Genomic DNA, 16417 nt, shown 5'->3' with positions numbered 1-16417 from the left:
TAATTGGCCCACTGGGTTGTCACTTGTCATGATCTGAAATGGCAAATCTTTGAGTAGCAGCAGCGCTATAGAGAGAGATCTCTCTCTATAGCGTGCAATGAGGGCCTCTCCAACTCTTTTTCCCGGGCTGAATCAGGGGCCCAGCACGTCCCTGACTATGAGTAAGCTTTTGGGAAACCCAAGAGCTGATCATAAAGAGTTCTAGACTGAGTTAAAAGTCAAATGTCTTTGGTCATTTTGAAAGCAGGGGATACAAATGAAGACATTGGAATCGTTTAAAGTGCATTACGGAATTCCACTGAATCAAGTTTAGCCCTGCTACAAGGGGAATGTTTTGACAGGTCTGTGGTCTCAGCAACCGTCCAGTCATTGAGTAAGCAGTGTTAGTTTTCATTTATCCTATCAGAGCCAGATACACTGAAATAAAAATTGTTATATTTGAGGGTTATCCGTAGCCAGATTGAAATTGTGACTCTCCTCATCGTAAATCCCCATGGTTGAAATGTAAATGACGAATGGGCATGGAAAAAAAACGTCATACTGAAACGCAATGTGCCGATGTTGTACCAATAAGAAAAGTTGTACTGTAGACCGAATAAGAGGTTTTACTAATGCAAGTGCTTAAGGATGCCTCGCTACAAATAAGAGGTACAACTCCACAGATTTACAGTATATACTGCTGTAAAGTGTAAATAGATTTGGGTCAAAAGATTTGCTGAACTATCAGTGATATACAACGATGATGAGTGGTTCCATGCAGTACCCGACTTCAGCTGAGAAGACAACAGTGGCAAAAGTCAACAATATAGCAATGGCCTTGTAGAAGGCATCGCAACATAAGCATCATGTTAGCGTCCTCATCAAGCCATATGGCATTTTGAACTGGCCAGACTCAAGCTTTTGTACAAGATGTAAATCAACCAGACTATCGGGACTTTCCCCAAACATATTTTTCTTAAATGGATACATTTTCATTCAAAAGAATACTTCAACAGAATCATTCCCTGTGTATACCGTCTTCCTTTTGTGAACGTCAAGGAAAAAGAAAATACTAACAAAAAAGCCCTAAAATTATTTACAAACTTTTTTTTAACGTGAAGAGCCGTCCCCAGAAATGGTGTCATCATGAGAAAATGGTGAATAAATATTCTGTTGTGATTTGAAACGGGTGAGAAGCCCAACACGTACTGTACACGCTACATGCTAGAATACAGGCAATTGTTCCTCAGCAAAAGACAAGAAAAGAAAAAGAACATTTATCCTTGTTTTCGTGACTATAAAAATACCTAGACTCTACAAGAAGGGTAGAAAAAAACTTTACATGTACACATCATTTACATCCAAGGCCATGTTCCATGGAATGGCAGGTGAAGAATAGTAGTAGTAGTGACATACATAGCAGGAGTTCGAGGTGAATAGGGTGAAAAGACAGCTGTCGTTTCGTTTGATTTGAGTCTATCGTCATTGTGTTGATGCACCATTCTGCCTGGTCCCCTCTTGCAAAGGACAAACTACCTGTCCACCACAGACAGGGAGACCAAGTGCAACACCGCAAAAGTTGTCCGGTATCCAACTCGGACTAGAATATCCGATTTCGAGGTGTGAGACAGAGGTGTCCATAAATGTCTACAAAGAGCCGACTTAAGGATATAGGTAGCAGTGATTGAGTATGTATTCAGTCTGCCGTGAGTCCTTGTTGCTGTATTCCAGAACCACAGAGGAAAAAGTACATGTAGCTTTTGTTGAGGGGGGAAAAGATCAGCATCGTTTTTCTATCTGCCCTCCAGCAATGTCCACCGTTGTTTTGCAACATTATTGCTCGCTAAATCTTAAGTGTCTCTTCAATGTATGCATCATCCTTTTAGGTCCGCCGTGGAACAAGAGGCTGGCCTCTTGAAACTCTCCCTCAAGCCAGTAGATGAACTCCCCAATTGTAAGGAGAAGAGTTGTTAAAATATAACGCACGTTAAGAGTGAGAATTTAGCAAAATATTCGGACACAGCCTGAGCATACTGTACTGTATGTCTCAACAGCTCTTGAATGTCCTCTGTGCTATATGGCATTCTGGTTAGTGTGATTTGGTTTTGCTCATCTGTAAATGTGCGTGAGAGTTCGGCAAGCTAAAGTTCGTCAGTTGATGACTGTGCCTCTAGCAACAAGAGTCCCTGTACTCATTGAATCATTCGCGTATTCGCTGTCAGGCAGAAACCTCCACTTTTTTAAAATAAATTAATTACCTAACCCATCTATAAGCTCACAAAGTGCCACATCGCGAGCTTGTAGATCTGCTGTTTTAGTCTATAATAATTCATGCACAAAATAGCGATGCCATGTTCAAATAGGTCATGTCTGTCTGTGGGGTTTGCAAATATCTCAGAGCTTGTGATCAAATAAGAACTACATTGTATCCATTGGAACACAGAACTACATTGTATCCATTGGAACACAGGTTCTTTTTTAGTCCATTTCCTAAAAAGTAAGGGTTTTGGACATGGTTTTGGTTTTGCCCGACAGCGACGATATTCATATATGCACTAAGCATCTTCAATGTAGGATTTAATCCTTCACAATAAACCGCTCGAAAACATTTTCACTGACAATATAGCAAAAATGTTTGGTAACCCGGATTAGCTGGCTCCCTAGAACTTTCACTCATCAAGAGACCAGAGATCAGGTGAGCCCAACAGAGAAAAAGAGAGACTCCAATTTCCAGATCACTCTGCAGTTTCCCTTTAGGCTTAATTGAAATGTTAGCAACGTGTACAAAGTACAAGCATCAGTATTATCATTACTTTGTCAGTTATACATCACAAGTTCCTTACTGTACGCCAGCTTTGGAAGTTTTACGACCATTGGTCCGTGATGGGAAACGTAGCTCTTTAAACACGAGGTTTCCAAGCCCACCTGAACTCTGAGACCCTGTTTCATCGTAAAAACAAATGGAGATGCAGCAAATAATAGGCCTGAGAGGTCCTCGCATGGAGACATTGAGGCTCACAACAATAGAATGTGTCAATCCATTTTCAAAACCTTTAAGCAAAACTAAACAAAATGGGAATGTAAAATACTTCACACACACGCACACAAACACGCACTAAACAAACCCTCAGGGCATTTCTCATGCTCCGCCCCGCGAAATGTCCCTCACTAGGTTGCCTGGAAAGATCGTCCAATTAGGTCTAAAAGACAGGCCACACCGCAAACGCTGACTGGTAAATGACCAGTGGTGGACAGTAACTAAGTATATTTACTTGAGTACTGTACTTAAGTACATTCTTTTATAATTTTGTGCAAGCACGACTTTCACGCCACTACATCGCCAAGACAAAATATTGTACTTTTGACTCCACTACGCTTCTAGGGAGGGGAAAAGTACTTCATGAATTAAACACTTAAGCCCTATTTCAAACCTAGTGAAAATAGCACATCTACAAGCTTACAACATGTCGCACGGCGACCTGTTCATGAATTTCATTTTACTTTATAGTTTTTAAATGTTACAAATTTCGATACAGCAATGCATTAATGTTAAAAAAGAAAATGTACTTTGTAACTTGTACTTAAGAGCATTTACTTGGTATATACTTTGTCCACCACTGTAGATAACACAGCAAACTTCAAACGTGTTTAAGAGAGCCACCGGACAATTCAGAAAAGCCCGGTAGCTCCCCCTGGCTGCCTCCTCATGAACAGCGCTTCATACGGCTTAAACACACGATGTGTGGACAACACGATTCAGCGCGACTCAGGAGAACACGCCCTAACATGCTGGTCGATGTATGTACGACCAGTTGGGTACTCACATGGCATTTAGCTTTAAGGCTTTTCGGGTATCATTGTCTAAATTCCATGTAAGCCAAGCCTCCAGATGTTTTGTCTCTTTGGAAAGGGCGGGGAGGTTTCTGCATCTCGCAATGTAAATTCTCATGGAACATCATCCATACCTTCATAACGCGGGTCCCTCTACCCAAATACATGGAAGTCACCAGAACCCATTGGAATTAAGGAGGGAGAACATGCACGCACACACAAATATGCTCATATTCAAGGGATATTTAACCAAAATAGCTTATTCATAGACAGCCATGGACAGTGCCAAAAACGAGATAGTTCTTTTGAATCTTCAATTGGAATTGGGAAGAGTGCTTTCTTTTTGTTCCAACTTCAACGTAGGCAAGACCTTTCACGAGGGCGTCTTATTTGACCTCCAGGATAGCGGGGTTGCACTCCATGATGGCCACGATGATTTTGTCGATATAGTCCTGGAGCCTGTAGTTGATTTCTTCTTGCTTGTGGACAGCCTCCATCAACTGGAAACAGAGTTGGCATGTGTCAGTCGACATAACAATAACGATACATGTTGAATAAGAAATAACATGCCACAGTATAACATAGTGGTTCTTAAGAGCGGGGTCCGGTGACCCGCAGGGGTCCTTGAAATCATCTAAATCAGTTTAACAACTTTAACCCTATACCAGGGTTCCCCAATAGGCGGCCCGCGGGCCATTTGCGGCCCGCGGGGGGCTACTGTCTGGCCCACACCAACCCCAGTAATAATGGTGCTATAAGAGCAGCAACAACACTAGTATATCGTCGTTGTCGGGTGGAAATCTCGTATCTCAAATGTGTACGTTCTTTCGCAAATCATACAAGGCCGTCGCACAAAAGTAGTGAAAACAGCCGATCTACAAGCACACAACGCCTCGCGGGTGCGAGGCGTTGTGTGCTTGTAGATCGGCTGTTTTCACTAGTTTAAATAATTTTTTAAATGAGAAATGCAAAACGAATGGTTATGGACATACAAGATTTTCACCCGACAACGACGAAATCTGAACTGTCGCAGTCGCTGGAGTAGCGGGAACGCCGCCGTCGCCCCCTGCAATGTTGTGGCCCTCGGCTTGGTACCCTAGACATAATTCGGCCCTTGGGGAAAACTAATTGGGGAACCCTGCCCTATACCATAACATGTCTAACGTTTTTGAAACATTATAAATCTTGTACTGGGGTCCCTGGCACAAAAGAGAAAAATGATATTAATTTGGGGGTCCTTGACATGAAAAGGTTTGAGAACTACTGGTATAACACACTGATCTACAACTCCAATTTTGAGAATTCACGTTCGTATCGCGTCTCTCCTGTGGACGCCATCACATGCGAGCCTATACCAGGGTTCCCACACATTTTTACCAAATCATTTCCAAAAACTTAAAACTTTTCCAGAATATTTAACCCAATTTCCAGGACTATATAACAATAATTCAGCTCAATAACAAGTTGCTTACTCCTATGCGCAGTGCCCAAAGACAGGCAGTGTATGCCAGTGGTTCTCAACCTTTTCAGGCAGTGACCCCCGAAATAATCATATTTTAACTGGGGACCCCGGCACCCTGACAAGCTCAAAGAGTTGAGGAATTTTGTATAACACGTTTCTATTGTGAAAATAGCAGAACAATTTCTGCCTCTAATATTTGACAATTTGGCCAATGTTTAATTTGTCATTTCAGAGGTATTAACAAAATCAATAACCAAAGACAACGCATAGCTATTTTTTCCATGGCCTTCCAGGACCCTTGATCAATTCCAAAACTTTTCCAGTACTGGAAAGATATTTTTCTAATTTCAAAATATTTCCAGGAATTTCATGACCGTGGGAACCCTGTTATCCTCATGTCAAACTGACCTCTCCCCGAGACACAGAGCTGATCTCGGCCGCCAGGGAGTCGGAGAAGGAGGACGACATCAGGTTCTTGGCTCCCTGGATGCTCAGGTTGATGATCTGGCCGTTGAGCTCGTCATTCTGCTCCTTCAGACTGCGGTTGTCCTGCGGGGAGTCATCACATTATCATCATCATCACATAGGGCTGTCACAATTATTACATAATCGTCTAATCGTGATTATTTGACATTATCGCAATTATTTTGTCATAATCGTCATAATCGTGAATGTTGAAAAATGTCCGAAATAGTGGAAATAGCAGATCTACAAGCTTGCGACGCGTTGTGAGCTTGTAGATCGGCTATTTCCACTATCAATGTTATTTTTTAAGTAGTAAGTTGTCAAATATGTCAGTAATGTATTTGTGTATTTAGGTTATGTGTCATATCTACCATATGCAACTTCAAAGCCTAAAAGCCAAACAGAAATGTAATTATCAACGACAAAAACACAATTAAATCGTTAATCGCCAATTATTTGAGTGACAATTAATGGTCATGTAAAATGTCATATGGTGACAGCCCTAACATCCTCATATACAGTAATACAATAAGTAGTTGTTTGGTGTTTTATCAGTCTACTGTTAGACTGACGACAGGTCCTTGGTTTACCTACGATCCTAGATTACAATTTCTATGCATTTGATTGCGACCGTCAGGTCGCAGTCACTATCAAAACCTCCACCAGCTGTTAGTCGGTCAGTCGGTCTGTCTGTCAGTCACGTCACACTTTTCCCCTACTCATATCTCTGCCACCGTTGCCCCTATCCATGCCAAACTTTGCACACACACACTCCTTGGCTGCCAAACCACAACCTCATTTCTCACATGGCCCTCTTCTAGCGCCATCATGAGGCCAATTCTTGCAAATGCTCTTACAGATTTTGCCCTAAAATCATGCAAAGTGGTGTATACATGTGACCTGACGGTCGATTAGGGAGTCTTACTGGTGTATCACCTTGTGCTCATTGTAAGACACTCTGGATTAAGTCTCTACAGCGCTGACACTTGTTACATATTTGTTAGTCAACAGGCATTTTCCTTTTCTCATGTGTTGTTGTTGTTAGTGACAGAGTTGAATAAAACACCACATATGAACTAGGTGCAAGCAGACGTCTACTGCAGTGGTTCTCAACCTGTAGGTCGGGACCCCCCTGTGGGTCCCCAAATTATGAAACATTGTTTTCTCACTTAACAGTAAACAAACCGACATAACGTTTAAGTGTATAGAGGGTATCTACACATTTCTAAAGTGACAATATAAGGACTTTTTAATACCTCTAAAATGACATTGGCCAAATTGTCAAATATTAGAGGCAGAAATTGTGAAAATAGCTGATCTACATGCTCACAACGCCTCGCGTTGCGAGGCGTTGTGAGCATGTAGATCAGCTATTTTCACAATAGAACCCTGTTATACAAAATGTACTTCCTCAACTCTTGGGTCCCCAGCTAAAATATGATTCTTTTGGGGGTCACAGCCTGAAAAGGCTGAGAACCACTGGTCTACTGAGAGTTGAAGCAGCCTCTGTGTTAGAGCAGTGGTTCTCAAAGTGGATTCCAGGGACTCTGTTGGTTCCTTTAGGATGGTCTAAATTGACCCATACAATTCTGTAACTCTGATAAGTGTACAAATGGAACCAAATGAACCCTAAAAGGTTGATTTGGTTCCATTTGTACAGAGTTAAGGGAAATACCGTGACATTTGAAAGTTTGAGAAACACTGTGCTTGAGTACCTGTTTGAGACGCTTGATCTCCTGCTCTAGTTCAGCCTCCCGGGTGCGGGTCTGGTACTCCTGTAGTCCCGCACTGGGAGAGCGCCCCCTCCTGGTCTCCGCCTCCAGCTTGTACAGCTGTAGATGCTCCAACTGCTTGCGGAGGTCCTCGATGAGCTGGTGGGTGGTGGGAGAAACATCAATAAGTGAAGTCACTTAGGCCTAGAATTATTGAATGCTTTAAACAGTGAAAAATAGCAGATATACAAGCTCACAGCGCGGCACCGAGTGCCGCGCTGTGAGCTTGTAGATCTGCTATTTTTGAAAAAGTCGTGAAAATGTGTGCAAATCTTTGAACGTATGCATTTTCAAAGCAAACGTTTGTAACTCAAATTTTGCTTCTGGGTGGTCCCTGGAACTAGATATTTTGAGATGGGGTCCGTGGCCAAATACTTATCATTTTGGGGGTCCTTCACATGAAAAGGTTCGAGAACCACTGACATAGTAGTCTCTCAAGAACAGACTAGCTGAGCTCCAGCTAAGTGAAAAGGACCTTTTCTTTGATGATGGTTAGCCAGATTGCTGACATAGAAACATTGGTTTTTCAAAAAATCTTAGAAGGATTCAAAAGACAGAATCAGGTCAAAATTCTAATTTTCAAGATTTTTCAAAAATAGCAGATCTACAAGCTCGCAGCGCGGCACTCTTGTATATCTGCTATTTTTCAATAGTTAAAGAATAAAATAATGATAGACAATAATGTGTACCCGTTCTGAATGGGTTAAAGCAATGCATAAAGGAGATTGTTTGTCTAAACCAGTGTGGTCCAGGGACCACCAGTGGTCCTTGAGGGGGTTCCAGGTGGGCCCCAGCTAAATGATGGTGAGTTGGTAACCAAATGGACCCTTTAAGATCTTTAAAGTATTGTTAAACATCTGCATTACTTAATTTATGCGAGTCTACACAATTAGCCAGTAGCTATGCCCCTCCCAAAAAGCTTTTGTCCAATGCTAGCTTAGAATAACTTCCTGCTTGCCAAGGTTTGCCTTGGCAACAGCCTTGGCAAGCTGCCGGTTGCTAAGCTAGCATTGGACAAAAGCTTTTAGGGGAGGGCCATAGCTACTGGCTAATTACAGAATGTAGAAATAATATATATATACAGTATTTTGATTAACGTTTTGCCTGTTCTCTCTTCTATGGTACCAACATCAATACAGCATGGAATTGTGAACAAAATCTTATCCAACGATAAAGAAATATTAAATGTTTTGGATCTGAGAGGCTAAATGTCATCAAATGGTGGTCCGTGGCTCAAATTCAGAATACGGTAAATAATGAACCAAAACAATAATGACCAAAAAGCTTGGTTCAGAAGAACACAGATATGAATTAAGCACTACGATATTGCACAGCATTGTTCAGTCTCATTTATCATTGGCAACACCTGTGAAGGAAACAAGGAAGCAGCCCAATGTCTTTCTAATAATAACTGCTGTCTCGTTTCATACACAGGGTGTTCTGGTACCAGAGATATCAAAAGTTCCCGGCCCTCTCACCTCCTGGGTGAAATCAAAATACTAAAATCGTTAAAACAATATAAAGCAATAAATGAAAACGTTTTAAACACTCAACTTTTCTTTTCTCGAATTACAATCTAAAATATGACCCCTTGTTGTAAGCCACTAAAACCCTCTATTCCACTGGTTCCCATGCTAACACTGGGTCGGGAACCATTGACACATTTTTTATGGGTCCCTTTAAAAAAAATATCCCCAAAAAAATCTAAACTTTTCGTGAATTAAACCATTCAACCATTTCATGAAGAAATACAAGAAAAATCTAAGAAATTCCATAAATCAGAAAACAAATGTTTTATAGATAGTGAAAATAGACGGTCTACAAGCTCACGACGCAGCTTGCTCGCTTACTTATCTAAAAATAATAAAAGTAAATGTACTTTTCTTTTTCACTTTTATTTGCTACTCTTCTTTCTTTTCTTTATATCATTTTTATCCCACGGTTTTGCAACCCATTTTCTCACCCAGTGCCAACTAACCTAACCTGTAGTCCTGGTTTCTGCTCTCCCCCTGCCGCACCATGGGGAATTGGGGAGCACCTGGCTGGCTAGGGGGAGGTAGTACAGAAACCAGGACTACTGCATGTTTTTGTGAGGGCATCTACCCTAGGAGACACGGGGAGAACATGCAAACTCCACACAGAAAGGTGCTACTCTTCTTTCTTGTTTGCGTGTGAATTAGTGTTGTCAAAAATATCGATTTATCCAAAAGTATCGATTTTTAATATAGTATTGATTTTCAATATGACTTTTCCATAGTTTCAATAATATCGATAATATCGATATTATCGATAATATCGATAATATTGATCAGTTTTTACATCTCTCGTTGGTTTACACGAACATTAATTTTATGTGTCCTTCCTTCTTTGGCTTATTCCTAGTTATTTTAAAGGCCTATTTGTACTTAGAATGTGAAAAAATCAAAGGCAGGCCTTTAAAAAGTGCACTACAATCTACCTCAAGAAGTTCTGTATTTTTCTTTAAATAAAAAAAAACATTTTTGCACTGAAATCGCTTTGGTTGCGTGGTATCGAAAATGGTATACGATATTTTGAAATGTTTCAAAATATCGTATTGAAGTTAGAAATCCAGTATCGTGATAAGCCTACTGTGAATAATACTATTTTGACAGAGGACTCGGCCCTCTCACCTCCTGGGTGGACTCCTTCTCTTTCTGGCTCTGGTGGCGTTCGTGGCTCAGCTTGTCGGCCATCTTCCTGCGCGCCTCCATCTCCTCGTTCAGCCTGTCCGTCATGTCCTCCGTCTCATCCTGGAGCTTCCTCTTCTCCTGGTCCATGAAAAAACACAAAAACAAGGACGCAAGTGTGAATGGGGGGAGGGAGGGAGGGTTCGGAAGATAGTCAACGCCAGAGTCGTCTAATCAGAGAGTCCTGCCACTGCGGGGTCAGAAACAGCGCTGGTCACGTGGTTCATTGTCACTTTACACCTCATAGACTTCAATGCATTTTGTAAACTTCCGGTTCGCTGTTTGTCACTATACGCCAATAGATGTGTGCGTAGAAGACCTGGCCCCATGAAGTGAACGGGAGTGACGCAACTCTCCGTAGGTAGAAGGCTCTGGACAACGCCAGAGCAGTGTAAGCAGAGTGACGACACACACTTTGAACTCGCCGCAGACCGGAAGTGGCTTCGCATGGAGCCCGTCTCATTCCTCGCGAGCCTCTGCCACGTCCGCCCCCATTCTAGCCGAGGCATTTTCACTCGCTGGAAGTAGACCAAACCACGTCTTTTTCACCATTTTAACGCATTCACGGGCCTCTCGAAGGTAGATGACATTATTAAAAGGGTGAAAAAGACGTGATTTAGTCTACTTACCAGCGAGTGAAAATGAATGGGGGGGCGGACGGGGCAGAGACTCGCTAGGAATGACAGGCTCCATGCGTGCATGTGTGCGCATGCGTAAGCTAGGCTAAGTTAGCTTCCCACCATAGAGTGAATAGGCTTTCCACGTTTACTATGGGAGTCGACGGAAGTGTCGTAACTCTCCGTTTCTAGGGCTCTGGTCAACGCACAAAATGGAAGGGGAAGGAGCGAGGTTGTTAACCCTAGAATTATTGGATGCTTTAACTATTGAAAAATAGCAGATATACAAGCTCACAGCGCGGCACCGAGTGCCGCGCTGTGAGCTTGTATATCTGCTATTTTTGAAAAGTCGTGAAAACTGTGTGCAAATCTTTGAATATATGTATTTTCAAAGCGAACGTTTGTAACTCAAATTTTGCTTCTGGGTGGTCGCTGGAACTAAATATTTTGTGATGGGGGTCCGTGGCCAAATACATATCAGTTTGGGGGTCCTTCACATGAAAAAGTTTGAGAACCACTGATTTAGTAGTCTCTCAAGAACAGACTAACTGAGCTCCATTTAAGTGAAAAGGACCTTTTCTTTGACGGTGGCTGGCCAGATTGCTGACATAGAAACATAGGTTTTTCAAAAAAACCTTAGAAGGATTCAAAAGACACTTATAGAATCGGGTCAAAATTCAAATTTTCAACATTTTTCAAAAATAGCAGATCTACAAGCTTGCAGCGCGGCACTCGGTGCCGCGCTGTGAGCTTGTATATCTGTTATTTTTCAATAGTTAAAGCATAAAATAATAATACACTATAATGTGTACCCGTTCTGAATGGGTACTTTGTCAACTAAAACTATGACGAAAAACCTTCGTCAACTACCTTTTTTCACTGACAAATATTGAATTCAAGCTAAATTAAGTGAAGCTATGATGACTAAAACCATAACAAACAAATCGTCAACAAATAGAAACTAGACTAAAGTGGAAGGATTAGTGGAAAAGAGATCCAGTAGAACTAAGACAAATAGTTTTGTGCTCGGGTGTCGCACTCTGGAAATCGATCTACAAAGCTCACAATGTTCACGCTGTGCGCTTGAATCAGCTAAATCAGCTGTATATTTAGTCAACTAAAACTAGACTAAAACCATTTCAAAATGACTAAAACATGACTAAAGCTAAATGGAACTTCATTCAAAAGACTATGGGTGAAACTAAATCAAAAGTAACACTGGTGAGGGGAGAGGGTAAAATAGAGTGAATAGATCAGTGGTTCTCAAACAGATGATTAGCTTAATGTCCTTTTTATAAAATAGGGTATCTGCACATTTATAAAGTGACAATTTAAGGACTTTTAAGACCGTTTTAATACCAAACTGTCAAAGAGGCAAACATTGTGAAAATAGCAGATCTACATGCTATTTTCACTATATTTATCTGTGGAACCGATTCCCATTAAATGTAATACCTACAATTCCAAGTGCTTGTCAGGGTGGGGGTCCCCTGTTCAAATATGTTTATTTTGCGGGTCACGGCCTAAGAGGGTTTGAGAACCCCTGAAATAGATGGATAGCAGCAGGAGAAGAGATGAGAGGCATGAGAGGAGCAGGATCCTTACCTCCTCTAGTCTCTCGATGTTGGCTCGTAGACAGGGAACACAGGACCTCAGCTCACTGTTCTCCTCGTCCAGCTGCTGCAGCCTGGCCAACGTAGAGAACACCAGCCCGGTTAAAGGACAACAGGGGTTCATATTTTAGAGCAGGGGTGGGCAACTTTGATGATGGCGAGGGCCACTATATGTACTTTGTCATTCTAGTATCTCATACAAAAGAAACAAAAATAGCAGATCTACAAGCTCAAAACGCATCGCGCTGCGATGCGTTTTGAGCTTGTAGATCGGCTATTTTTGCTTCTTTTGAATTGGAATCCTGAATTATTAGTTTCATTTTTTAACTGAAATCCTGAAATGTAACATTTTGATTTAATTTCAAACGCATTTAGTTATATACTCATGTTAACTTTATGAACCTAAATACAAATACGTTGAACATAAAAGAAGACATTTTAATACTACTATACTAGTCATTAAGTTACTAATATAGACTGATGGAATTAAAGCAGGTCATGTTTGGAATTGTAACAGCTGAAATATAATAATATATCAGTATTCCGATATTAACCTGCGGGCCGCATTAAGTGAAGGTGGGGGCCGCATGTGGCCCCCGGGCCGCCAGTTGCCCATGTATGTTTTAGAGAGTCATTAGAGAAAAGAAAAGATGAGTGTTAAAATGTTTTCATTTACTTCTTTCTATCGTTTTAGTGATTTTAACGATTTTGATTTGCATGCATGCCCCCAGGTTGCATGTGGCTAAATATCTCTTCAGACACAATAAGCCCATTCCCAAGATGCACCGCAATCTTTCATGGGCAGATGAGACTTATGGGGGCTGGTGTAAACACTAGTAACAAAGAAATTGCCGACTTATTGTGTCTAAAAAGACATTTAGCCACTTGTCCGCATGCCCATCCCATGCAAACACTGGGTCGGGAACCATTGACACATTTTTATGGCTTATGGGTCCCTTTATTCTTGGTTTCCTACGTTTTGCTTTTAATTATTATTTCAAAACATTAGAAAAAATATCCCCAAAAAATCTAAACTTTTCGTGAATTAATCAAATTCAACCATTTCATGAAGAAATACAAGAAAAATCTAAGAAGTTCCATAAATTAAAAATAAATAGTGAAAATAGACGATCTACAAGCCCACAATGCGGCTTGCTCGCTTTCTTTTCTAAAAATAATAATAGTAAATTGACTTTTTTTTCACTTTTATTTGCTACTCTTCTGTGAATAATATATTTTGACAGAGGACTTGGTCTGTCCTGCTTGGTCCAAGTAAAACATACTTTTGTAAATAGTTGATGCATTCAAATGCGGCATGTATCCCCAAAAACAAATATGTGGATAAAAATGGTAATAAGTGCTTTGAAAACGGACACTATTTGTGTCAGGTGGGTCTATGATGGACCCAACAACACAATAGTGGTGGTCCCCAGGGTTGCTCGTAGTCAGGATGGTGGTCCCTGGGTCAAAATCTGTTGAAAACCCCTGTTCTAGTGAAATGAATCCAATTTAATTATTGAATGCTTTAACCAGTGAAAAATAGCAGATATACAAGCTCACAGCGCGGCACCGAGTGCCGCGCTGCGAGCTTGTAGATCTGCTATTTTTGAAAAAGTTGTGAAAATTTGGGCAAATCTTTGAATATATGTATTTTCAAAGTGAACGTTTGTAACTCAAATTTTGCTTCTGGGTGGTCCCTGGAACTAGATATTTTGAGATGCGGGTGCGTGGCCAAATAAATATCATTTTGGGGGTCCTTCACATGAAAAGGTTTGAGAACCACTGACATAGTAGTCTCTCAAGAACAGACTAACTGAGCTCCAGTTAATTAGTGGTCTGCACCAGAGGGTGGCAGTATAGAGCCACAATGCTGCTGACAACCTGGAGGTTGACCATGTCACTGGGCTGTATGATTACCAACTCTACACCAAAACATGGATCATTATTCAAGGTCACTCCACCCCTCGCCAGCATGTATCCCTGCAGTGGTGTAAAGTTACTAAAGTACATTTAAAAAGTACTATACTTAAAGGATTACTTCACCACTTTTCAACCTATCTTCATATAATAGGTCCTCACTAATGTTCATAATAAAATTGCAAAAAAATAAAAATAAAAAATAAATCTACTCTGTACAAGAGTCTTAGGAGAGCTGTGGGAGGTTCAGAAATCCATAGTCTTGTGACATCATCAATGGGGAATCCAAGCTAAAATGCAGGCTCTCTATTCCTGAAAAGTTGCAATGTTAAAGTGGAAGCTATTGTTCTCGTGATAATACAAATCTAAAATATTCTTTTCAAAAATATTGTTTAAAAAAAAAAATACGATAATGTCACAATAATGTCGCAATTTTATTATGACCATTAAGTGAGGACCTATTATATGAAGATAGGTTGAAAAGTGGCAAAGTCCTCCTTTAAGTACAATTCTGAGGTATTTTTTTACTTTACTTGAGTATTTCCAATACTTTGACTTCTACTCCACTACATCTCAGATTCAAATATTGTATTAATATACATAGATCAGCTATTTTCAAAAGACTTTTACATTTGAAAACTTGAAATAGGAACAATGGGAATGTAACAAGCTGATTTGTGTGGAAATACCATTTTTATATTCACAGGTTTATATACATTTTCGTGTCTTTAGCTTTAGTGCTAGCCTATAGTCCTAGTGCGAGCAAAGGAAGTTGCTTTCTGTGGGCTGCGAGTGTGACCCTGCGGGCGATGGGAAGAGACAGGGGCGTCACAAGGGGTAGGAAAGTGGGACTGAGTTACTGGGGCCCAAGGTGGAGGGGCCCTAATAACTTTATCTATTGAAAAATAGCAGATAGCTGTGAGCTTGTAAATCTGCTATTTTTTTTCTTCTCTGAGGTGGTACTTGGTGTAAAAGGGTTGAGAACCACTGGCTTAGTTAATTTAGAATATTATAACTAAATACAATCTTTGTGACAAAACATTACAGCATTATTTTCATTCCTCTCACCCTCAGTCTGGTTCTGCCTGTTCCTCACGCTGCTTCTGTTTGAAGTTCATGACACCATGGTGCATCACCTCCTCTCCTCTCCTCTCCTCACGAGGCACGTTGACCCACGTCTTGTGTCCAAATGTACACAGCGTCGTCTCATGTTGTCCCAAGTTGTTTAAAGAGCAATTGAACAGAGCAATGTGACATCTATATACATCCCTTGACATAGTTTGAAGCAACACTCAACTCATGCGTCTGCTCCTAGGTAAACAGAGAAGGAGAGAGAACACTTCCTGGTCAGGTGATTGGGGAGAGCCAAGGAGAATGTATCCCATGGGCTGGGGGGCCATGGCTGGCTTGATTGGTTACGTGGTTTGGGTTTTCTAGCGTAGCTGCCATGGCAGCTAGTGTCAATTAAGGGAGATAGGTTCTGTATGTCAGAGAAAGCAAAGATGGGCCGCCGGCCTGCGGCCGCCGGCCCATCTTTGCTTTCTCTGACACATGTTGATGATGATGATGATGATGATGATGACGACATTATGAATGAACCAACCCCGGATTGGAAGTTAGGAGGATAAAAGGAGGAAACAGCTTGTCTTTTGTGTGGTGAAATGGACTTGTAAATAAACCATTTGAATTACATGTAGCTGCAAATAAATGTAAAAAATAGAGGAAAAAGAGTGAAAAAAAAAAACGATTCTGTCCCTTTAGCATATTAAAAAAACATAGCATATTAAACATAGCATATTAATCTGTATAGGCTATTCTATTCCAACAGATTAATTGCGACCGTAGGTCGCATTTACTATCAAAACCTCCACAAAGTGTAAGTAGTGTAAGTAGTGTAAGTAGTGTCAGTCCCTCTGTCTGTCACACCTCACACGTCACACTCTTGCCCTGCTCATATCTCCGCAACCGTTGCCCCGATCCATGCCAAATTTTGCACACACGTTCCTTGCCTGCCAAACTACAACCTCCAAGGACCCCCGGAGCTCCAAGGACC

The 16417-nt window shown here is 41.1% G+C and overlaps 1 long non-coding RNA gene across 1 annotated transcript; it reads right to left on the bottom strand.

The window, feature by feature from the left end:
* Positions 1-10249: 10249 nt before the first annotated feature.
* Positions 10250-15577, bottom strand: LOC308302789. The gene is made up of 3 exons (XR_013962966.1): positions 15433-15577; positions 12440-12521; positions 10250-10298 (listed from the first exon to the last, which is right to left on the bottom strand). It is a non-coding gene; the product is annotated as an uncharacterized lncRNA (long non-coding RNA).
* Between the last annotated feature and the right edge of the window lie 840 nt (positions 15578-16417).

The sequence above is a fragment of the Nannobrachium achirus genome (genome assembly GCF_963921795.1).
Source record: "Nannobrachium achirus genome assembly, chromosome: 18".
NCBI lineage: Eukaryota > Metazoa > Chordata > Actinopteri > Myctophiformes > Myctophidae > Nannobrachium > Nannobrachium achirus.
Note: the sequence above shows the minus strand (reverse complement) of the source record. Positions and strands in the feature narration are given on the sequence as shown.